This window comes from Rattus norvegicus, chromosome 7 (genome assembly GCF_036323735.1).
Source record: "Rattus norvegicus strain BN/NHsdMcwi chromosome 7, GRCr8, whole genome shotgun sequence".
In the NCBI taxonomy this organism is placed as follows: Eukaryota; Metazoa; Chordata; class Mammalia; order Rodentia; family Muridae; genus Rattus; species Rattus norvegicus.
The window spans coordinates 96,331,154-96,357,191 of NC_086025.1; the positions used below are offsets into that span (position 1 = coordinate 96,331,154).

The window sequence follows — 26,038 nt, forward strand, 5'->3', positions numbered from 1 at the left end:
TATGGGATGTGGAATAGTCAGAGGGTGGACCAGGGGAAAATAAAATCTGGAGCAGAAAATAAAAAGATTTTAATTGTTTTAAAAAAAGATTTGCATGGCTTCTTATGCGTATGTTCTGTTGTGGCCCTCTATCTTTCTGATATTTATTTTTATTCTCTTTGGTAGGTGGTAGCAGAGAGGCTTATAAGTCTAATTATATCACATACATAAGCTTCTATATACTCTGTACCCTTTTCAGTTTAGGGGCAAAAGTTCACCCCAAACCCATACATCTTTTTGTTATGCTTATGTTCAAGTATAAGAAGGTAACTGAGCAAGGATATTAAGAGATGTGTGTTGTAAATGAGATCTGATCTCTGTAAGAAGGAAAAACACACTAGTTAGCAGAAAAATATGATAACATGATAATATTAAAGTAGCATCGCAAGGATGGTTGTGCGGCTGTGGAAATACCCTCTCCCATGGGCGTGCCCTCTGATTCTCAAGCTGAAGTGCATGTAAAGCATATCTCAATAAAGTTTACAATGAGAATGCAGGAAGGCAAAGAATAGCAGGTGCTTCTTCATCCACAGCAATGACTTCCATTCCTAGACCTATAGAATGTGGGAAGATAGAAGACAACAAAACTTTCTACCATTTTCAGTCAGTTTTTCTTGGCTTTTATTAATAAATCAAGAGATAAAAACAGCATGAAAATTGTACTATGTAAAGTAAGTCCATGATAAGCCATTGAATGTTTGGTAAATTACATCCTATTCTTGGGGTGAATAATATTCATGTTGGTGGACCAGAAGGTACAGTTTCCCTTGATGACTTTGCAGTAACAGAAACAAACACAAATAGAATAATTTTTTCTATCCAACTAGTCCCATGTTTTTTAATGCCCTGGGAAATAAGAATTAGCATAGCCTATGAATCTACTTAGTAGGGTCTTTGATTTGATTTGAATGGTATTTTACTATTCATGAGATAATTCAGTATTAAAGATAGTGGACATATATCTCTAAAACCTGCAGCTTCCCCATCATTATGTCTATTTAGAGTCTCATGTGAAATTTGTCATATTAAGTGGACATCAAGGCTGACCATCTAATGCCTGTGACAAACCTTTGTCTTTTAACATTGATCCTTGCCCATACAGAAAAAAAGGTCTTGTGAATCAGCCTTGCTCAGTGTGGTTATGAAGTTGAATTTGAGATTTGTTATCATTAGATAAAATAGTCTTCCTTCTCACCCTTCCAAGAGACAAGTGGGAACTGGCAGAGTTTCTGACATGGTTGGTAAGATGAGGGTGGGAGAGGGCAATTTAAGATGGGCACAGAGAGAATAATAGAAGTAGTGTATCTTAGTCGAAAGTTCTGTGAAGTTTTGGTGAATTGAGGCCCTGTACTCAGACATTCAGCAGGGGGTTTCCCAATTCTGCCCCAGCCATCTGGGAAATTCTCCAAAGCCACCCAGTGGCTTTCTACCTAGTGTATGAATGGGGTCTCTGGGTGAGGGAACTAGCTGTTTTTCCTTTATATGAACTTTAGTGCAGATATCAGACAGATGAACCTTCTACATACAAAGATCTTATAGTTGTACTGCAATGAAACGTTCATACAAGATTATGTTCAACCACTGCAACAAAGCTTTTGAACATACATTTTTTCTTTTATTAATGAAAGACTTTCCTATTGAGAAAATTAAGTAGAATGACAGATTTTGCAGAGAAAATAACAGATCTAGATCTTCCTAATATTCTAGAACTTTAATATTCAATTGTTGACTCAAACATATTTTTTATAAGTGAGAAATCTTTTTTTGCAATTTTATTGGTTATTTTATTTACACATTCTTATGTCTTGTCACAAATTAGTGGTATAATTAAGCATTAATCAGCTTCAATAGCACTCTACTGTGTTTCTGGTTGTTTTTTTTTAATATATGTATATGACCTGGTGAGTGCTTTGAGAGTAGAAGAGAGAAACCCAGAGTGAGGTAGTAACTATCTCATGTAAAGCCCTCAAGTAGCAACACTCATGCTTATAAGCCTTACATCCCTTGAGCCCTAGCCCTCCTCCACCTATAGCAATTTCATTGTTTCAGCAATATAGGAATAGAATCAGAAAGTGTGCACATAAGAGAGAAGAGCAAAAGCCACAGAAGAAAGCTAGAGCGGAGTTTGCTTTGCAGGACTCTGGAGTGGTTAATATTAAATCTGTTCACATGCAGTCCCAAATAAGTAGAGCAGGTGAAAATAAACGGGTTCTAGTGAATTGTATACAAGCTTCACTCTTTATTTTTTGTGGCACACTGGATACAGTTATGTAAGTGACGTAGTCTCTATGAAGAATGAACAAATTGTACCCACATGGAAAAACAGGCTTACTCTTACTCTCAAATAAAATTGTTGAAACCATATTTTCACACAGAATTGCCTGACTTTTAAATGTCATCTCAATTTTATTTTTAAAAACACCTAGCAGACTAAACTATGTGGCACCTGCTCTTCAGCTCTGTCTTACAGACTCATTTTCCTATTTACAAAATGGGGCAAGCAATTTGTATTTGACAGTGTTGTAAAGGTTAAAGTACTTGACATCTAGGGTTGCTTTATATAATTTGCCTTATGAACTATTTTCACTATATTACAAACAATATTTATTAGTGATTAAAGAGTGAGGGTACAATAAATGAGCTATGAAGATTATGTTTCACCTTAGAAATGACTAAAAACCTTCTATCTTCCTCTCCAGAATATCACTGAGTTCTTTGGATTTAAGGTTGGAGTCAATCAAAGACTGATGATCTTATCTTTGCCAGCATTTTAACTTGATGTGCCTTCCTGGATAAATGTCCTGTATCTGTAATGACTCCTAGTGATAAGAGGCTCTCGGGATTGATTAGTGATGTCTATCAGGATCTCAAAAAAAATAATAAAGTGCCCATACATGCATGTACATTCGACATCCTTGGACTAGTAGAGTTTTCAGTTCATGGTCAGCTCTAATAGTTTACAAAATGAGACTTGATCAAATCTAACTTGTAATGCTGATGCTTACACTATGAAGATCACCTTGGCAATGAAACATTAACTGATGGAAATTTTTATGTGACAGACAACCACATACACCAGATTTGCTTCCCACCATTTTATGCTGGATCTAGACCGAGGACTTTACAGAACACATCTTATTATCTAATGTTATCATTTCATAGTACACATGGTAAATATTTACCTACTCCATTTTGGTTGAAGTTGAAAAATATGAATTTTCATCTCATATGTGAGATGTTAATAATACCACTGTGTGGATTTACTAAATGTATTTCCTACCATTTGCATTAATACAAATATAGAGAAAATATATCAAATAGGAGAGGTGAGCAATCCCAGAAGTTTCTGTCATTGCTTCTTAAATGTTCCCACCAAAGCCCAAGGGAGATTGCCTAAAACATGAAATCTGAAGCCAGGCATAAGAGTACAGGTTCTTAAGGGAATCTTGTTTCGTATTTTAAGAAAAACTAAAGCTACATAATAGGACTATTTTCTAGTTCATAGAACTTTTATATTAAAATAGTCTAGTATAACTGTTGAACACAAAAGTGCATGAAACACTTTCTGTAGATCTTTGCATCTATAGATATCTATAAGGTCCTGTGGTCCAATAAACAAACAGTCTAGTAGATTAGCATTTCTGAATGCTCAAGGAAGACACTATTAGTATTGCTAATTGAAGAAGAAAAAGAGTAAGCCTCACAGCTGAAATCAGACATGAGTGAAGGATCAGAATTCTAATACAACCAGAGTAAGTGTCTGTGTAAAGATTTGGATATTGCACAGTGTCCCCAGGAAACTGCAAATAGTTTTGTACTGTTGGGTATGATGTTTCCAGACTGAATGAGGCCAGAGTAAGGGAGATCCACTGAGTATAAGAAGCAACTGTTAGACACATCATCATCTTCTGAAATATGTATTCCTCATTATTCTTTCTAATTGCCCCTGTTCTTCTTGCTTAACTTCCCACTCCCAGACTAAAGAGCAGGTCAGTTGGAAGTGCTTTTAAAAAATTGTTATTCATTCATAAACCATACTTTAAAACCAAATCATCTGTGACAAACTCTGTCATGGCCTTGGCCACCTATCAAAAGGATCCCCTTACTGGTGATCAGTGGTTCTCCAGGACCTGAAACTGAGCCAAGAAGGAAACAGCCACTGATGAAAAGAGCAGGGTAGCAATTCAATGAGACCAAAATGTCCTCACCAGAGTGAGGGCTGAGGGTTCCTTAATAAAAAGCATTCTGTCTGGTCAAGAATCATTCAACAAGAATACCCCCACATACACATATACATGCGTCAGGGTGGAAATACCTTCTGAAAGTTAGTAACAATCCACCTTCTGTATGTAACCTTGTAATTAATTTGAGGAAATATTTACAATAGAAAGCTACACTGACCTACAGAACACCGGCCCTGTTTTTGAGTGCCTGAGGACCAGCATGCCTTTGAAGATGCCTTTTCCTCTCTACTTCCTCTGGCGACTGCCTAAACAGTGCCTGTCTTCTTGATCCCAGCCCAACCAAGAGCATGAACTTTAAAACATTTTCACATACACAAACCCAAGTCATTAATGTTGTTTTTGCTATAAATTGTTGGACATTAGGAAACACTTATAATGCACTTCATCTTTAAATCATTCTTAACTTTTCTACATGCGGAATGACTGGCTACATTTTTTAATTACCTTGCATTATTCCTATATCTTATCCTGTTTTACAATTGATGTGGTGGTAAGGGTTCTGGGAGTAATGAAGTTGACAGGAAGGGTATTTGGATAATGGTCATATCTCTAAATCCACCAGACTGTGGAAAACTTTTATTCATTCTCCTTTTTGCACATGGTACTCTAGATAAATTACCCAATTAATCTCATTTAATCTATATTTACCCTCACAAATCTAATAAGAAAAAATAGTATTTCACATTTCAGAGGTACTGATCTTGAGGCTCAGAAGAATTTATTTATTTCCCCAAATTTGAAGCACTGTCAGTAATGGAGCTGGTTTAGAAGCAAGGGTATTTGTTTTTCAAGTGTTCTGTCTTAATATCCTCTATGTCTAAGCCTTTTACCCTTGGGATTCACATTGTTTGTATTGCTTCTTCAGCCCTGGTTCATGGTCTTCTTGTTGTTAGTTTGTTTTGTGTCAGTATTTTTTTCCTTTACAATTTGAGGTTGAACTAGTTGCAGTGGCTCATGACTTTAATCTCAGCAATGGGGAAGTAGAGGCAGGTGGATCTCTGTGAGTTCAAGGCTAGCCTTGTCTACATGGTGAGTTTTAAGACAACCAGAGCTACATAGTAAGATCCTGTCTCAAACAAACAAACAAACAAACAAACAAACAAACAAAAAAAGATATAAGCTTGTAATCAACTGGGTGTGGAGACAGGACACCCAGTTCTAGGCTAGGTGACTGATATCTACAGTCTGCTCTACACACTGTTTACTATAAAATCTGACAAGATGTTGGCTATGGCATTTACTTACCCATGTCACACAGGATAACTATCACAAAGTCACTATTTAATAACTTCTTAGTCATTTAATACAGCCCTTCATTTTTGCATTTCTGTGATACTTAGTTTTACAAATGCTTCCGTGTAAACTGGACCATTATGAGATATGCAAAAACAAGTAGGATCAGTAAATTTACTACACCAAGTGAGACATATGATTAATATCAACAACTGTGGATTAGCTACAAGAGTCTGAATAACACTAATGTGTTTCTACATATTCTAATATGTAATGCTATGAAGTATGTTAAAGCACAGTAGTGAATTATGAAAAGGCCAACAATACCATTTTTAAACAAAAGTATACTCCAGCAGTACATATAAACTCTGTATTGGTGGTAGGATACATACTAGTTCCTGCTGTATGAATGGACCAAGTGAAATTTGTCATGAGATTGTTCTCTTGTTTCGCATAAATGAAAACTTGACCCTGATAAATTCAAGATGTTTTCATCTAATGGTTTTATATTTTTAAATTTACCTTTATTTATCCTTCCGTGGACTTAGTCCACTGTAGTTATTCAACATTTTAAAGGATGAATTTCCTAACAGGAAATAGGAATATATATATATATATATATATATATATATATATATATATATGATACTGCCATTTCATTATCACCTGCTAAACAATGTTACCCTCCTGTGATGTACTAAATTGAGTCTTAATACTACAGCCCTAATGCCCATGATCTCAAAATGTGAGTATAATTGGAGATATGGTTATTTCGGAAGCAAATGTGTAAAAAAGGATGGCAAGCAGGTGGAATTATGTCTATGCTGATTAGTATCATTCTACAAAGAGGGAATTTTGACCCAAGGAAAGACATTTGGGAGGTGCTCCCCACATAGAAGTGTGCAGAAAGACACTTGAAAACCTTGCGGCTAAATTAACCCTACTGGTGCTTTGTGACTTAATGTTCAGCCCCTAGTGCTCAGAAAGTCAGCTCATGCCACTGAGGTAAACTAGTGTATAGTATTCTGTTGTGAGAACACTAAGAAACTAATTGGGAGTCCCACACCCGCGGATCCCGGCCCGCAGCAGCTCTCTGCTCCCAGACCCTGTGAGAGAGAGACCCAACCGCCTGGTCAGGTGGGCACTCCTGAGGCTGCAGAGCGGAAGAGACCACCAACACTGCTCACCCCTGCCCACATCCCTGGCCCAAGAGGAAACTGTATAAGGCCTCTGGGCTCCCGTGGGGGAGGGCCCAGGAGCGGCAGGACTTCTGCGCCTGAGACACCGCCTGAACCTGAAAGAAACAGACCGGATAAACAGTTCTCTGCACCCAAATCCCGTGGGAGGGAGAGCTAAACCTTCAGAGAGGCAGACAAGCCTGGGAAACCAGAAGAGACTGCTCCCTGCACACACATCTCGGACGCCAGAGGAAAAAGCCAAAGACCATCTGGAACCCTGGTGCACTGAAGCTCCCGGAAGGGGCGGCACAGGTCTTCCTGGTTGCTGCCACTGCAGAGAGCCCCTGGGCAGCACCCCACGAGCGAACCTGAGCCTCGGGACCACAGGTAAGACCAAATTTTCTGCTGCAAGAAAGCTGCCTGGTGAACTCAAGACACAGGCCCACAGGAACAGCTGAAGACCTGTAGAGAGGAAAAACTACACGCCGGAAAGCAGAACACACTGTCCCCATAACTGACTGAAAGAGAGGAAAACAGGTCTACAGCACTCCTGACACACAGGCTTATAGGTCAGTCTAGCCACTGTCAGAAATAGCAGAACAAAGTAACACTAGAGATAATCTGATGGCGAGAGGCAAGCGCAGGAACCCAAGCAACAGAAACCAAGACTGCATGCCATCATCGGAGCCCAATTCTCCCGCCAAAACAAACATGGAATATCCAAACACACCAGAAAAGCAAGATCTAGTTTCAAAATCATATTTGATCATGATGCTGGAGGACTTCAAGAAAGACATGAACACACTTAGGGAAACACAGGAAATCATTAATAAACAAGTAGAGGCCTACAGAGAGGAATGGCAAAAATCCCTGAAAGAATTCCAGGAAAACATAATCAAACAGATGAAGGAATTAAAAATGGAAATAGAAGCAATCAAGAAAGAACACATGGAAACAACCCTGGATATAGAAAACCAAAAGAAGAGACAAGGAGCTGTAGATACAAGCTTCACCAACAGAATACAAGAGATGGAAGAGAGAATCTCAGGAGCAGAAGATTCCATAGAAATCATTGACTCAACTGTCAAAGATAATGTAAAGCGGAAAAAGCTACTGGTCCAAAACATACAGGAAATCCAGGACTCAATGAGAAGATCAAACCTAAGGATAATAGGTATAGAAGAGAGTGAAGACTCCCAGCTCAAAGGACCAGTAAATATCTTCAACAAAATCATAGAAGAAAACTTCCCTAACCTAAAAAAAGAGATACCCATAGGCATACAAGAAGCCTACAGAACTCCAAATAGATTGGACCAGAAAAGAAACACCTCCCGTCACATAATTGTCAAAACACCAAACGCACAAAATAAAGAAAGAATATTAAAAGCAGTAAGGGAAAAAGGTCAAGTAACATATAAAGGGAGACCTATCAGAATCACACCAGACTTCTCGCCAGAAACTATGAAGGCCAGAAGATCCTGGACTGATATCATACAGACCCTAAGAGAACACAAATGCCAGCCCAGGTTACTGTATCCAGCAAAACTCTCAATTAACATTGATGGAGAAACCAAGATATTCCATGACAAAACCAAATTTACACAATATCTTTCTACAAATCCAGCACTACAAAGGATAATAAATGGTAAAGCCCAACATAAGGAGGCAAGCTATACCCTAGAAGAAGCAAGAAACTAATCGTCTTGGCAACAAAACAAAGAGAATGAAAGCACACAAACATAACCTCACATCCAAATATGAATATAAAGGGAAACAATAATCACTATTCCTTAATATCTCTCAATATCAATGGCCTCAACTCCCCAATAAAAAGACATAGATTAACAAACTGCATACGCAACGAGGACCCTGCATTCTGCTGCCTACAGGAAACACACCTCAGAGACAAAGACAGACACTACCTCAGAGTGAAAGGCTGGAAAACAACTTTCCAAGCAAATGGTCAGAAGAAGCAAGCTGGAGTAGCCATTCTAATATCAAATAAAATCAATTTCCAACTAAAAGTCATCAAAAAAGATAAGGAAGGACACTTCATATTCATCAAAGGAAAAATCCACCAAGATGAACTCTCAATCCTAAATATCTATGCCCCAAATACAAGGGCACCTACATACGTAAAAGAAACCTTACTAAAGCTCAAAACACACATTGCACCTCACACAATAATAGTGGGAGATTTCAACACCCCACTCTCATCAATGGACAGATCATGGAAACAGAAATTAAACAGTGATGTCGACAGACTAAGAGAAGTCATGAGCCAAATGGACTTAACGGATATTTATAGAACATTCTATCCTAAAGCAAAAGGATATACCTTCTTCTCAGCTCCTCATGGTACTTTCTCCAAAATTGACCATATAATTGGTCAAAAAACGGGCCTCAACAGGTACAGAAAGATAGAAATAATCCCATGCGTGCTATCGGACCACCACGGCCTAAAACTGGTCTTCAATAACAATAAGGGAAGAACGCCCACATATACGTGGAAATTGAACAATGCTCTACTCAATGATAACCTGGTCAAGGAAGAAATAAAGAAAGAAATTAAAAACTTTTTAGAATTTAATGAAAATGAAGATACAACATACTCAAACTTATGGGACACAATGAAAGCTGTGCTAAGAGGAAAACTCATAGCGCTGAGTGCCTGCAGAAAGAAACAGGAAAGAGCATATGTCAGCAGCTTGACAGCACACCTAAAAGCTCTAGAACAAAAAGAAGCAAATATACCCAGGAGGAGTAGAAGGCAGGAAATAATCAAACTCAGAGCTGAAATCAACCAAGTAGAAACAAAAAGGACCATAGAAAGAATCAACAGGACCATAAGTTGGTTCTTTGAGAAAATCAACAAGATAGATAAACCCTTAGCCAGACTAACGAGAGGACACAGAGAGTGCGTCCAAATTAACAAAATCAGAAATGAAAAGGGAGACATAACTACAGATTCAGAGGAAATTAAAAAAATCATCAAATCTTACTATAAAAACCTATATTCAACAAAATTTGAAAATCTTCAGGAAATGGACAATTTCCTAGACAGATACCAGGTATCAAAGTTAAATCAGGAACAGATAAAACAAGTAAAACAACCCCATAACTCCTAAGGAAATAGAAGCAGTCATTAAAGGTCTCCCAACCAAAAAGAGCCCAGGTCCAGATGGGTTTAGTGCAGAATTCTATCAAACCTTCATAGAAGACCTCATACCAATATTATCCAAACTATTCCACAAAATTGAAACAGATGGAGCCCTACCGAATTCCTTCTACGAATCTACAATTACTCTTATACCTAAACCACACAAAGACACAACAAAGAAAGAGAACTTCAGACCAATTTCCCTTATGAATATCGACGCAAAAATACTCAATAAAATTCTGGCAAACCGAATTCAAGAGCACATCAAAACAATCATCCACCATGATCAAGTAGGCTTCATCCCAGGCATGCAGGGATGGTTTAATATACGGAAAACCATCAACGTGATCCATTATATAAACAAACTGAAAGAACAGAACCACATGATCATTTCATTAGATGCTGAGAAAGCATTTGACAAAATTCAACACCCCTTCATGATAAAAGTCCTGGAAAGAATAGGAATTCAAGGCCCATACCTAAACATAGTAAAAGCCATATACAGCAAACCAGTTGCTAACATTAAACTAAATGGAGAGAAACTTGAAGCAATCCCACTAAAATCAGGGACTAGACAAGGCTGCCCACTCTCTCCCTACTTATTCAATATAGTTCTTGAAGTTCTAGCCAGAGCAATCAGACAACAAAAGGAGATCAAAGGGATACAGATCGGAAAAGAAGAGGTCAAAATATCACTATTTGCAGATGATATGATAGTATATTTAAGTGATCCCAAAAGTTCCACCAGAGAACTACTAAAGCTGATAAACAACTTCAGCAAAGTGGCTGGGTATAAAATTAACTCAAATAAATCAGTTGCCTTCCTCTATACAAAAGAGAAACAAGCCGAGAAAGAAATTAGGGAAACGACACCCTTCATAATAGACCCAAATAATATAAAGTACCTCGGTGTGACTTTAACCAAGCAAGTAAAAGATCTGTACAATAAGAACTTCAAGACACTGAAGAAAGAAATTGAAGAAGACCTCAGAAGATGGAAAGATCTCCCATGCTCATGGATTGGCATGATTAATATAGTAAAAATGGCCATTTTACCAAAAGCAATCTACATATTCAATGCAATCCCCATCAAAATACCAATCCAATTCTTCAAAGAGTTAGACAGAACAATTTGCAAATTCATCTGGAATAACAAAAAACCCAGGATAGCTAAAGCTATCCTCAACAATAAAAGGACTTCAGGGGGAATCACTATCCCTGAACTCAAGCAGTATTACAGAGCAATAGTGATAAAAACTGCATGGTATTGTTACAGAGACAGACAGATAGACCAATGGAATAGAATTGAAGACCCAGAAATGAACCCACACACCTATGGTCACTTGATTTTTGACAAAGGAGCCAAAACCATCCAATGGAAAAAAGATAGCATTTTCAGCAAATGGTGCTGGTTCAACTGGAGGGCAACATGTAGAAGAATGCAGATCGATCCATGCTTATCACCCTGTACAAAGCTTAAGTCGAAGTGGATCAAGGACCTCCACATCAAACCAGACACACTCAAACTAATAGAAGAAAAACTAGGGAAGCATCTGGAACACATGGGCACTGGAAAAAATTTCCTGAACAAAACACCAATGGCTTATGCTCTAAGATCAAGAATCGACAAATGGGATCTCATAAAACTGCAAAGCTTCTGTAAGGCAAAGGACACTGTGGTTAGGACAAAACGGCAACCAACAGATTGGGAAAAGATCTTTACCAACCCTACAACAGATAGAGGCCTTATATCCAAAATATACAAAGAACTCAAGAAGTTAGACCGCAGGGAAACAAATAACCCTATTAAAAAATGGGGTTCAGAGCTAAACAAAGAATTCACAGCTGAGGAATGCCGAATGGCTGAGAAACACCTAAAGAAATGTTCAACATCTTTAGTCATGAGGGAAATGCAAATCAAAACAACCCTGAGATTTCACCTCACACCAGTGAGAATGGCTAAGATCAAAAACTCAGGTGACAGCAGATGCTGGCGAGGTTGTGGAGAAAGAGGAACACTCCTCCATTGTTGGTGGGATTGCAGACTGGTAAAACCATTCTGGAAATCAGTCTGGAGGTTCCTCAGAAAATTGGACATTGAACTGCCTGAGGATCCAGCTATACCTCTCTTGGGCATATACCCAAAAGATGCCTCAACATATAAAAGAGACACGTGCTCCACTATGTTCATCGCAGCCTTATTTATAATAGCCAGAAAATGGAAAGAACCCAGATGCCCTTCAACAGAGGAATGGATACAGAAAATGTGGTACATCTACACAATGGAATACTACTCAGCTATCAAAAACAACGAGTTTATGAAATTCGTAGGCAAATGGTTGGAACTGGAAAATATCATCCTGAGTGAACTAACCCAATCACAGAAAGACATACATGGTATGCACTCATTGATAAGTGGCTATTAGCCCAAATGCTTGAATTACCCTAGATCCCTAGAACAAACAAAACTCAAGACGGATGATCAAAATGTGAATGCTTCACTCCTTCTTTAAATGAGGAAAAAGAATACCCTTGGCAGGGAAGGGAGAGGCAAAGATTAAAACAGAGACTGAAGGAACACCCATTCAGAGCCTGTCCCACATTTGGCCCATACATATACAGCCACCCAATTGGACTAGATGGATGAAGCAAAGAAGTGCAGACCGACAGGAGCCGGATGTAGATCGCTCCTGAGAGACACAGCCAGAATACAGCAAATACAGAGGCGAATGCCAGCAGCAAACCACTGAACTGAGAATAGGTCCCCTATTGAAGGAATCAGAGAAAGAACTGGAAGAGCTTGAAGGGGCTCGAGACCCCAAAAGTACAACAATGCCAAGCAACCAGAGCTTCCAGGGACTAAGCCACTACCTAAAGACTATACATGGACTGACCCTGGACTCTGACCCCATAGGTAGCAATGAATATCCTAGTAAGAGCACCAATGGAAGGGGAAGCCCTGGGTCCTGCTAAGACTGAACCCCCAGTGAACTAGTCTATGGGGGGAGGGCGGCAATGGTGGGAGGGTTGGGAGGGGAACACCCATAAGGAAGGGGAGGGGGGAGGGGGATGTTTGCCCGGAAACCGGGAAAGGGAATAACACTAGAAATGTATATAAGAAATACTCAAGTTAATAAAAAAAAATAAAAAATAAAAAAAAAATATATGTCAATACATTAATATCTACCAAAAAAAAAAAAAAAAAAAAAAAAGAAACTAATTGGAATTTTGATGACAGCAAGTGAGTGCCACTGTAACACATGTCAAGAATATGGAAAGTGCTTTAGCACAGTCTAACATGTGTTGGCTTTTGTTGCTATAAAATTAAAATAAATGCTGTCTTTTATCCTGCACTAGATCCTCCACCATAGTGCCCCAAGATATCTACTAGATATCTTCATCTTTGTCAATAAAGCATCTCACAAGTTTTGCTCCATCCCATATCACATTGCCAATGATTACTCTCTGAACCTGGCAACAATCTCTCTACCCATCTAGTTCCCAAGGCAGGTTGCCTCCATGCCAGACATATATATCCCAGTTCCATGGTGGCCTAGTGTCTCCAGCCACCACATACTGTCTTGAATTCAATTAAATTGCCACGTGAAAGAACACCCAACACAATAACCTCTGATCCAATTGACAATATATAATTGCCCACCAAGACATACAAAGCCCTGTATAATCCATCCCTTAAGATTATTCATATCAGACTGTAAATGTATGGAGAGGACTCTTAACGTCCACTTCCATGTTCTCCCAGCTGCTTTCCTCTTCTTACTCATGTCTCCTCCATCGCTATAAAACTTTTCTCCTGCCCATCCTTCCTTCTCATCCGATGAAGGCCTTGTTCTGTCTTGTACCTGCCTTCATGTGCATAATGACATCATCTGTGGGCTTCTTTTATAAATATGTAAGAAATGCTCAGAGAAAGAACTGGAAGAGCTTGAAGGGGCTCGAGACCCCAAAAGTACAACAATGTCAAGCAACCAGAGCTTCCAGGGACTAAGCCACTACCTAAAGACTATACATGGACTGACCCTGGACTCTGACCTCATAGGTAGCAATGAATATCCTAGTAAGAGCACCAGTGGAAGGGGAAGCCCTGGGTCCTGCTAAGACTGAACCCCCAGGGAACTAGACTATGGGGGGAGGGCGGCAATGGGGGGAGGGTTGGGAGGGGAACACCCATAAGGAAGGGGAGGGGGGAGGGGGATGTTTGCCCGGAAACCGGGAAAGGGAATAACACTCGAAATGTAAATAAGAAACACTCAAGTTAATAAAAAAAAGAAATGTAAATAAGAAATACTCAAGTTAATATAAAAAATTCACATAAAAAATTACTTCCATGTACCAGGTATTTTTAAAAATTAGACAAAATTAGTATAACAATCTGTTTTGCTATTAAAGGTGGGTATTCAAAAGTAAAAAAAAAAAAAGAAATGCCCAGGATCCCTTGAAATTGCTGATGGTAGACAAAAAAATCAGGAGGTGAACCTCAGATGGAAATGAAGAACACATTGTTAAAGAAAGGCAACACTTGCTATGGCGTGGCAAAGAACATGGTTAAATTACATTCTACACAAGGTAGAGTGTTTGAATCTAGAAATTTAACACAGCGGGTTTCTAAGGAAAATATTAGATTATCTGTTCACATACAAGAACATGTAAAAGGGGGTTGGGGATTTAGCTCAGTGGTAGAGCGCTTGCCTAGGAAGCGCAAGGCCCTGGGTTCGATCCCCAGCTCCGAAAAAAAGAACCAAAAAAAAAAATTTAAAAAGAACATGTAAAAGGAAAATTACACAATGAAGAAGAAACTATTTCTAGAAAAGGAACCAGAATGGGAAGATTTAGAATGTTCTTAGCATATTCACATTGAAGAATGTTAGAATGAACCATGTGGAATGCTATTCACACCAAATGTTGATGAGAATGGAAACTGTAAAGTGCTGGTGGACTGGTTGCAGAGTTTTAGGCTACTTTGAAGTGGGATAACTTTTCTGTTAGTGCTAGGAACTGGTAGATTCCTTGGATTTTCTTCTGACAACCATGCCATTTCCAAAAGGACAGTTTTAGATTTTTAAGTTTTTGTCTCTGGCCTGGGTCTTGCATTTCTTTTATCTTGTTTTTAAAGTTCAGGCTAGAATCACCAGCTGCAGGACGAAGAGAAGTGTGAGGTCTAATCGCAATTGTAGAAGGACAGCATTTCTCATCCAGGAGATGTTGTGTATATTTCCTTTGAGATCTTTATTAAGTAGAGAAATCCCTTTACTAGATGTATTTTCATAAGTATTGTCATAAATGAGGGTTTGAATCATGGAAATGCTTGTCCTTCATTGATAGGGTAATACAGTTCTGTTCCCTTTTTTAATTGTTTATATGGCTTTGGTTTCAGGAAAATATTGTATTTAAGTCAGTTGGGAAATATGCCCTTAATGAAATTGTGGGTGTAGCTGCTGTGTCACATGTCCTTTATTCAGTAGTTGGAAGAGAGTAGAGAGGCTATGGCTACACTCAGTGTTCTGACCTGTGAACACTGAAAAAAGCAAGCCCGAGATGACCATCAGTCTAACACCAAGGGGCTTGAAAGGAAGCTATTCTGGGAGGACCACTCATCTGATGTAGTATGAGCCCCATTGGGCTCCAGAGGCAGGGAAAGAGCTATAGACTGGAAGAGCCCAGCCTGGAACTGAGGGTCCCTGGGCAGGAGTAAACTTGGATGACCTTTGCATGGGCCCAAACAAGGAGCAAGCCTGAAATTACCACTGATCCAGTGCCACTCAGGCCTCTGTGGTAAAGACAGACCATGCCAAAGATGATTTCTGTCTGGGTCCATAATGCACCAGAGCACTCCTCAGACAATACCAAACACTCAGAGACCCTGGGTACCACTTAGAGGAGCAAGTAAGTGGTGGATAAATGGAAGAGAAAGAGAAACAGAAGGATGTGAGCACAATGAAGAGAGGCAGAACTAGAGACCTGAGGGTAGTGAGAAGCAACCTGATGTGAGTAGCCGGTGATTACACCTGGGAGCATGGTGGAGTCCTAGCCTATGCTTCCACCACACGCCATGTCTGGGTCCATAGTCCCATAGCAGGAGTGGTTTATTACCACCAAAACACTGGGAAGATGTCCCTGGTCTGGGCTGCAGCCTGGGGATATGTTGATGTCTGAGGTCGTGCAGAGCTGGCTTCACCCCTCACATGAGCACTACGCAAAGCTGACCCTGTGAGTGTGAAGCAGAAGAGCTGATCCTGCTCCTAGCCATTCCAGTACTCAGCAAAGCAAGTATCCTTCACCTTGCCTGGGCAGCACAATAGAGCTGGCCCTGGATGATAGGGTTGCAGGCGAGCCAGCCCTGAGGGCATGAGGGAAGGAGAGCACACACTGCCTCTTGTGGGACAGATGAGAAAGAGATGCTCTACTCCCTCCCATTGTCTCTCACTACCCTTGACGGATAGGAGAGGTGACCCCAGGAATATGAGAGTAGGAGAACTGGCCATATCCCTTGATGAAAGTGGACCCTGAACCTTCCCTGGGCAGCAGGGCTGGTCCTGGTTGCCAAGTTGTCAGTAAGCCAGCCCCAGGGTGTGAAAGTGGGAGAACTGGTGGGCTGACTGACTTAGATACCTCTCATGCCCAGATCTAGGGCTTTGAATTGGCCTACTCCAACAACTGCTCCATAGACGAACTGCTGGAGTGCACAAAAGGGCCATTCCTAAAGATCTAAAACTACAGGACTTCCATTCGATGGCAACAACAGGGTATGTAAGAGGAGTTCCAGTGAGGTTCCAGTATTGATAAGTAAGAGAGAAGCCAGAGATCTCTTACCAGACCAATGAGTCATTGCAATGAACACTTGTAAGCAAGGAAGTGTGGACAAAAGGGGACAGCATGGGGCACATTTTGACACACTACAGCTTCTACAATGAGATTTTTCCCCCTCTACTGAAGGAGAGTTGGCAAGGATGGAAGGTGTGTCTGAAGGGTGGGGAAGATAAATGGGATTGGGGTGTATGATGTGAAATTCACAAAAAATCATTAAAAAGTTAAAATAATTGGAAAATAGTATATAATTTTCAGGTTTCTGGAAAAGGTTGAACAGAAATGACAAATAAGTCAAGAAACATTGGGCGGGTTTTCTTTTGATTTTTGCCAATTTTATTTTTTCTTTACAAATTTCATATACATGTACAAGTCATTTAGATTTTTTCTCTCTGTACTCCCTCTTCGTTCTCCCTCCAAACCTGTCTTAACCACTCCTATCATCCTTTCTACCAATCCTGTCCTCAGAATTATGACTCTCTCACGTCCAAGTGAGCGTGTGCACATCTGCATGTGCGTGTGTGTATGTCTGTGATCTGTTGGAACAAGGATCCTCTGTGAGTACTGATTTAGCAGCATCCATTAGAACTTTATGGAATCACCTATGGGTACATTGAATACAACAACTCCCTCTCTCCCTGAAGTTATCACTACCAAATGTTTCCCCATTGAGGATAAGAGCCCCTTGAGCCTTTCCTGTACCCATGTGTGACTATTGATGGACTAGGTTCACTTGCACGACTCAGTACAGAATTCTGCAAGTGCTGTGGACTTATAATTGAAATGACTGTGTCTTTCACAGAAGATGGCATTTTGCAGCCCCTTTCTTGACTTCTGCATCTTATATTCTTTCCACCACTTCTTCCATAATATTCTCTGGGCCTCAAAGGGAATGCACACTCACTCACCACTCATCTCCAGCATCCTGTGATGCTACGAGTGTTTGCATTTACTGCCATTCACAGGAAATAGATCCATTTATAATTAAGGCAGGGAGTAGTATTCTCCTATAGAGAATACATGTTTAATACAACATGAATATTTAAAACATATCTTGACACTCTGCCAATTTGGGTAATTAGATTCACTTCTGAACTAGTGCCTTATGGCCTCATCTCATGTTGTTTTTGAAAATAGATTTATAATGCCAGGTAGAGATTCCATGCTGTGGGATGGAACTCATCCTGTAGTTGGTTTTCCAAACAACAGTATTACCACCACTGAACAAGTATGCATGTTTTATCTGGTGAGATGGTCCTTTAGTTCATAGAGTTAATAGTTGCAGATGACATTTGATGCTTTTTTTCTCCACCAGAACCATACCTAATGCCTTCTCGAACCATGAAAGATAGTCCAGGGAAGAGTTTCCAGCTCAGATTGATTTCTTTATATCATGCAGTCAGTGTGTAGATGGTATCATCAACAATAGGGTCTTCTTATCTGGTTCAGAGCAGGGATAAATGAAATGGAAGAGAAAGAAGACTGGGAGTGAAAATGTTTAAGGAGGGAGAAGGGTAATGGGTTTGAGGGGGAGCATTAATCTAAATAATTGTTGGCCATGGAGGGCCTAGATGCCTTCCTAGTGTCTCTTTCAATTTATTATAGTGTATTTTATAATCTTTATTAATAAAATACATGCAAATAACAACAAAAAAATCACAGGCCAAAATTAACTAGTCTATACTTCTCCATGAATTTTCATACTGTTGGACTAGCTGTTCTGAAGTGCTGGAACTTCACTTTAGATTTTACATCTTCACTGTCAAGTATATTTTTTACACTTCTTCATTACTAAATGTTAAAAAAAATCCATTACATAATTGGAACTAGAAAATCACTTAAATTTATATATTCCATCACAATTTACGTCAGGTCTATTACATGCATTGGGTCCTTCCTCATTCCTATTATATAGCCTTTCTTATCCTCTTTCTAAATGTTATACTGCACACTGTTAAGTTCCCTAATGTCGAGTCGCACCCTTTGCTCTGATATTGGATGCTACAAGGTACTCTTAGTTTTAAGATATCCAGAGTTCCGGAAATACACTAGTGTACTTATTTATAGCTCTTCTCTGGATAGGTACTTCACAATTTCTTCTAGTTTATTATTTCCTCCATTCATTCTCAATTTTTCCAAAAGTCATAGATTCACAGATAGCTCTTTGTCTCCTTGTTTTGTCTTTGGAATTCACAGCTTGATTTCAAGCAAATGTAGAGGCAATCACATTCTTATATTCAAACATGTAAACACATATCTTTGTAACATTGAAAATAGAATTATGTAGTTTCTGCTCCTTGACACTGGGATGGCAAGAATAAACATATATGCCATTATCAGACAACAAATGTGTCACTACAAAGTTTGTAAATTTTTCAGTCTTGTTTGAATAGTTAAAAGCTTTTGGAGCAAAAAATTTCCTGCAGAGTGATAATTATTGATCTATTTGCATTTTTTTACATGCAGACATCCAGTTAGATCAGCAACATTTGTGGATGATGCATTCTTTTTTCTATTGTATGGCTTCTTTGTCAAAGTAGTATTTGTAGGAATCTTCAACTGATTCGATTATTCAACTTGTCTATTTCTGTAAGAATACTACACAGTTTTTATTACCATTGATCTGCACTACAGCTTGAAATCAGGGATGGTGATATGGTGATACCTTAAACAGCAGTTCTTTTATTGTACAGGATCGGTTTAGCTTTTTTTGTTTGTTTGTTTGTTTGTTTGTTTGTTTTCATATAAAGTTGAGGATTGCTCCTTCAAGATCTGTAAAAAAAAATGTGTTGGATTTTTGATGTGAATTGCATTGAATCTGTAGATTCCTTTTGGTAAGAAGGCCATTTTTACTATGCTAATCCCACCAATTCATGAGCATTAAAGATCGTTCCATCTTCTGAGATCTTCAGTTTCTTCAGTGACTTGACATTCTTGACATACAGGTCTTTGACCTGCTTGGTTGGAGTTGCACCAAGATACACTTTCCCTATAGACTACAGTAAGGACAAGTCACCAACATCCTAAGGTTCTATCAAGCCATGCCATTAGTTTTTCACCCATTCTCCTCTTGGTACTCAGAGCCATCTCCTTTATCCTGTTTTTATTGGATATTTTATATATTTACATTTCAAATGTTATCACCTTTCCCTGTTCCCTCCTCTCCCATGCTCCTTCTCTCTGCTTTTATAAGGACACTCCCCTTCACAGCCACCCACTCCCACCTCAACACCCTGGCATTCTCCTACACTGGAGAAACAAGCCTTCACAGAACCAAGGATTTCTCCTCCTGTTGATGCCAGATAAGGTCATCCTCTGATACAAATGCAGCTGGAGCCATGGATCCCTCCATGTGTTCTCTTTGGTTGGTGGTTTAGTCCCTGGGAGATCTAGCAGCCTTATTTATAATAGCCAGAAGCTGGAAAGAACCTGGATATACTTCAACAGAGGAATGGATACAGAAAATGTGGTATATTTATACCATGGAGTACTATTCAGCTATTAAATACCATGACTTCATAACATTCTTAGGCAAATGGATGGAACAACACAATATCATCCTGAGTGAGGTAACCCAATCACAAAAGAACGCACATGGTATGCACTCACTGCTAAGTGGATATTAGCCTAAAAGCTCAGAATAGACAAGATTCAATTCACAGACCCTGTGAGGCTCAAGAAGGAAGACCAAAATGTGAATGCTTCAGTCCTTCATAGAAGGAGGAACAAAATACTCACAAGAGGAAATACAGGGACAAAGAGTGGAGCAGAAACTGAAGGAAAGAGTCATCTTAGTGACCAATCCTCGTGAGAATTGAAATCCTTCCCATAGTCTGCAGACTCTGGTGGAGTTTGAATTCTCCATTTCATGCTCCCATGCTTGCTGATCATTTGTTGCTGCAATGTTGCAAGCCCCTCAGCCAGTGTGACTTTACTCACTCATGTCTGGAATTACTGAGTCCCTTGGCAACTCTCTCCCTTACATGGCTAGTGTTCAAGGTCATTCCTTGGTAGCCAGGGATATGGTCCAGGGGAAATCCTAACATATTTTCAGAGATTATTTAATTCCTATTTCTATATATCACAAGTTGTGTGACTGTGTCTTCGTCACTTATGAGCTCCTAAGGAGCTGTCAGCTTGCTCATAATAAATAATTTTACTCAACGAATATCCTACTCATTATGGTGACCTGTACAAAGTGTAGGTTCAATATATATTAGTTCACCCCTCTTCATTTTTTGTGAAAAATTATCAATGGCAATTTGATAAGGAAATGAAATTTTGGGAAAAATCTAGCACACAATAAGAGATAACATTGTAATACAAATTCTCTCTCGAGTCTGCTCTACACACACACACACACACACACACACACACATTTTAGACAGAATCTCACTATGTAGCCCTCGTTGGCATGAACCTTACTATGTAGACCCATCTGGCCTTGAATTAACCATTTTCTGCCTGTCTATAATATAAGTACTCTATTTGAGTACTTGACGTAGCCTAGAGTCATCTGAGAGAAAAGCTTTCAGTTATGCATTTTCTAGGCCAGATTAGCCTGTAAACATGTTTATATATTAATATCTTTCTTATTAATTGATATATAAGCACTCAGTCACTGTGAATAGTACCATCTCTACTCAGGTAGTACAAGGACATATAAGAAATCTAGCTAAACATTAGCCTGTTAGTAAGCTAGAAAGCAAGACACCTAGCAACCTTCTACCAGGTTTTTGCCTTGAGTTCCTACTTTGATTTCCTTCAATGAAGGAATATGACCAGGATAAAGCAAATAGGGAATAGTGTTTATTTATGTATGTATGTATGCATGCATATAGTATGTATGTATGTATGTATGTATGTATAAGTCCTATGGAAATATAATATAAAATTTATATCATTGAGAAATAACACCTAAAAATAGATTCCTCAAGGGCTGGGATCTACTATTATAGTGACTTTTGTTTGGCAAACTTATCCTGAGCCAGGACTAAAAAGGAGTTTACAAAAAAACTTTTGCCAGCAGCCCTGGTACCCAGGCAATTCACCAAAGCCCACTCTCAAGGGAGGTTTCATAGTCTTGATTCTTGTTCAGAAGAGAATTTTTGTCAAAAATACTTTCATTTTCCCAAGTTGCTATATATCCCATTTTCAAGTGCAAATTTTCTTGAATTCCTTTTTCGTTTAATTTCCTTGACCCTAACATCACTCTGTGTTTCTTCCGTCTTGATCTTGACCATAGCTGTCGATCTGTAGCTTTAATGTGGACTACAACTAATTACTCTAGATTTGGCTTGCTTATTTCTAGTATTTTCAACAATCGTTGTGTAATTGCTCCTCAACTCATATTCCAAAAGCTTTATCTAATTCTCTTCCCTGGTATTTATGATGTGTCATAGTCAGACTATCTCTTAGTCTTTCTCAGACAAGAAGGTCTTTATAAACTGTAAAGCTCTTTACAAATTATAAAATGACAAGGATCTACCAGTCACATTGAATAGATAAAAAAAAAAGACTTGTCTATTGATTTTGTAGTTTGGCTATGAGGAGGTTTGCTTTTTAATTACCAAGTTAAATGATACAGTCTTATCATGTTCAGTTTTATTATGGATTCCTTTATCTAAACTTGAATAAATATGGATGTTCAGTACTCCTCAAAATTAAGGAAAGGATGGAATTTCCCACTAAAAGTTAAGAACTTGTTCTGTTCTAGTTTGTTGGACTTTCTGTCACTGACTACTGACTGTGAAGAAAACACAAAGCATCATTTTGCAGGTCTTTAAACCTCAATAAGAGAAGCTGTCTGTAACAAGGGAATTAAATGTAAGCTGAAACACTAATTCAAGTTGTACTTTTATTCTTGATCATTTCGTTACTTTTATTTAGGAGTTTTCCTACTCAACTGATACAGGACCCGTTGGCCCCGCCTCCTTGCCAATAAGAACCTAAAGACTTAGGACAACTGGCTAAATCTAGAGGTCTTTATGAGTTTTCTTTTTATTCTTTTTTCTCTCTTCACTGGTTGCTTTTTCTGCTCTAGAGTATACATTCATATAATCTTTATCGAGTTTAATTACCAAAAGTTAAAAACAAAAGTTATACACAATAGTAATGGTAATATGTATTGTGGTCCCTCCTACTCAACCTCCCCCCTCCTTTCTCCATTTCTCTTCCTTTCTCAAAGACATGAAGTTGCAATTAAGCACAAACACGGAGACTGGGGAAAACCCATTTCTGAAGCTTGTAGTGGTAGAAAACTGTGGGCTAAATTAAGCTGCATTGAAAAGAATAGGGAGTGACAGAAAACATTACACATATTGCAAAAATTACTCACCAAGTTAAATGGTGTTATATTCAATTAAACCACGTAATTATATTCCATGATATTTTACAGGGGAGCAGGTCTAAGCAGGAATACATGTAACACTGGTGCCAGTCTATAGTTAATTGGTAAATCCTCCTAGAGCTAAAACCTTGTCTGAATCCGCAGAGCATTCAACTGCCACAGGTCCCTTCACTTTGACTCATCTGAGTGATTTCTCAAATCTGTAGAAAGAACCAACAAGAAATAATTTTTGATACTGTCGACTTATATCCCTTACTAAATACTTACACATGGCAAACTTTGCTTCAGGCCTCTTGTAGGAATCCTTATTCTCTCCTCTTCTTCCTCTTCTTTCCCTCCTTGTTTGTCCTCAGCAGCCTACACAGCATCTTCCGGCACTATGTAAGCTGACGGACAGGAAGAGTTTCATGGTCATTCAAGGTTTTTTTTTTTTTTTCTCTAGGCACTGCACCTGAAGTATGTGGTGTGTTCAACCAAAGTTTTTACAATCTAGTTATGGTAGATAATCAAGACCAATGACATTAGCCTGCCTCATTCTCGAATGCCTAGTACTGAGATTGTCATTTAATAACCCATGTCTTCTGGAGGCAGTATTGCTCACCAATGCAAGACATTCTCACTCCAGTTAAACAAATTAGATCCTGGGTAAGCAAAGTGAATTGTCTTACTAATGCGAAAGATACAGTTCTAAAGTTATACTTTGATTTGTATACCCCACATTCACACACCCACACCATTTCCAATGGGTGTGTTTGCAGGAGAAATATATGATGAATTTATAGGTCTATATCATGAGGGAATGACACAGAATCCCAGTTCAACTTCAAATTGGGAAGTGTGTGGTGTATCATGGGAAAACGTGGATGAATTATAGAAGATCTCAATCCTGAACTTCTCTATAGAACATTAAAGATGAATTTGAATGCATTATTCTCTCCTGATGCAGAAAGTTCAATGAAATACACTTATGTTTTACCTGGGATTTTCCCTGTCCTTTCTCCTGTTGAGAAACATGAGCTTTGGTCATTTTCAGGTGACAGGCTTCTACTCATGCTGATTATTTATGGAGTATATGCTTTGACTGAGAAAGTTAGTAAACGTAGCTTTTGATTCATAGTGCTGTGCTTATAGATGTGAGCTCACATTAGAATGAGGGGACTCAGAACAAACTGACCATTTCCCTCTAGTGTAGAGACTTTAAGGACTCTGTGTAATCTTCTCAATTCATTTTAAAGTTGATAGTTTAAAGATATTTCCAAGATTATCCCATCATATATATTCTGACTGCTTTTAGATGTTTTACAAATCCACAAAGATGCTTGTGGTAGGGACTTTTCTCGTAGCTCTCACACTCTGAAATTGCTGGTACAGCCTCTATTCTCTGCCCCATTATGGGTATGGGAAGTTATTAAAAGGCTTTTATGTTGGCTTTATGCCAAGAGGGATGACTGTTACCTGTAACCAGAATTTTTGCTTCATTTCCATTCCCCAAGTATGCTACCAATTGCTTTTCCAGGCAAATTTAAGAATGATTGGAGCCCTTCTAAAATCTTGCTAATTTCCTGATTCACTCCTGTCCTGGTTAGTGTATTGTTTATTGTTTTTATTGATAGCACTTAGAGTCACTGTGGAACAGTGAAACTCAACTAAAGATTTTCCTCATTCAGATATAACCATAGACTAATCTGCGAAAAACAGTCTCAGTTAATAATTGGTGTGGGAGAGCCCAGGACACTCGGTGATACCATCCTTAGTCAGGTGAGACAGCCAGAGACTCAACCAGTAAGTAGTATTTCTCTATGACTTCAGTTCCTACCCTGACTTTCCTCAAGTATGGACTGTACCTTGGAAGTATAATCAAATAAACCTTTTTAACCCCCTAAGTTTCTTTTGCTTAGACTGTCTTATTACATCAGGAGAAAAAACAAACTTGAACAAACTCCCAAACTTTTCTCTGAAATGTTAGGGCATCATTCTACATGAAGACAGTTTCTAATGAGCTTCTCAACTCTTTGATTATCATGGGTCATTGATAAATTGAACAAAAGGGGCCAAGTGTGCTTTACGAGGAAACAAAATATTAGAAGAGTGGATTATTTATTGCAGCTTTCTTAAAATAGAGTTTCCTGGAAGCGTTCTGTGGAACATATGAATATTTATCTCAACTCTCATTTGAAATCTGAACTCCAACATGATGTCAGTTTGCTTGGGTCATTCAAACTCTCAAGGCCTGTGCATGAACATTTGAACAGTGAGGGGCAATTGAGGAGACCTCTGGTAAGTTCTCTAGTAGCTATAACATTCAGTGATTCTAGTCTTTGGTATTAAAGACCATTTCTTTGGGTTTTGTTTTTCTTTTACTGAAAGTTCCACCTTACCTTGCACGGCTCCTCAGCCAAAATAGACTAGATATAAATTTGTAGGCTTACAATATCTCAGAGTTCAAAGGCACTGTCAGGTCACAGAGCTCAACCCTATGATGATACATAATACCTTCTCCAACACCTCCACCAAGTGGCCAAGCAGTCTGCATTCTGCAGGTGGCAGCATGTCTGCTGATACTCACCACATAGATTATATTCCAAACATCATTTTCTCTAAACCTCCCTATGACTATGAGTTTTTTTCTTCAGTTGTTCCCAAAGCAGCTGTCTCTCTTCCTTCACAAGGACACCTAAATTCTACCTCTATGACATAAATGATATACTTTCCTGTTTTTTTTTAACTAAGCATTTTTTCTGTCATTTGAAAATGATACACCCAAAGCCTGGTTCTAGAACAGGTAACTCAGCTCTTTGGATCTTTGGAGCATCCTTATTCTATGTGTGATCCTGGTTCTGATCACTGTCTTCTTTGACACAGACTATCAACTTCCATTTTACTGACTCACAGGATCTGTTAAGTGTCCAAGTAATTTGGGATGACAGAATTTAAAAGCCAGCTTTCAGAGCAAGCAAAAGAATCTGACAGAAAACTGGTACGTAATCTGACAAAAATATAGAACCTATAC

At 38.9% G+C, this 26,038-nt stretch overlaps 1 long non-coding RNA gene and 1 other non-coding gene across 2 annotated transcripts in view; one reads left to right on the forward strand and one right to left on the reverse strand.

The window, feature by feature from the left end:
- Positions 1–15,279: 15,279 nt before the first annotated feature.
- LOC120094009 (small nucleolar RNA SNORA17) lies at positions 15,280–15,413 on the forward strand. The gene has a single exon (XR_005487703.1). It is a non-coding gene; the product is annotated as a small nucleolar RNA SNORA17 (small nucleolar RNA).
- A 6,450-nt stretch (positions 15,414–21,863) lies between these two features.
- Positions 21,864–26,038, reverse strand: part of LOC120093675 (uncharacterized) — a 101,734-nt gene continuing 97,559 nt past the window's right edge. Inside the window, exon 5 of the long non-coding RNA XR_005487213.2 lies at positions 21,864–23,414. This is a non-coding gene — a long non-coding RNA (uncharacterized LOC120093675). The remainder of the gene's footprint in view (positions 23,415–26,038) is intronic.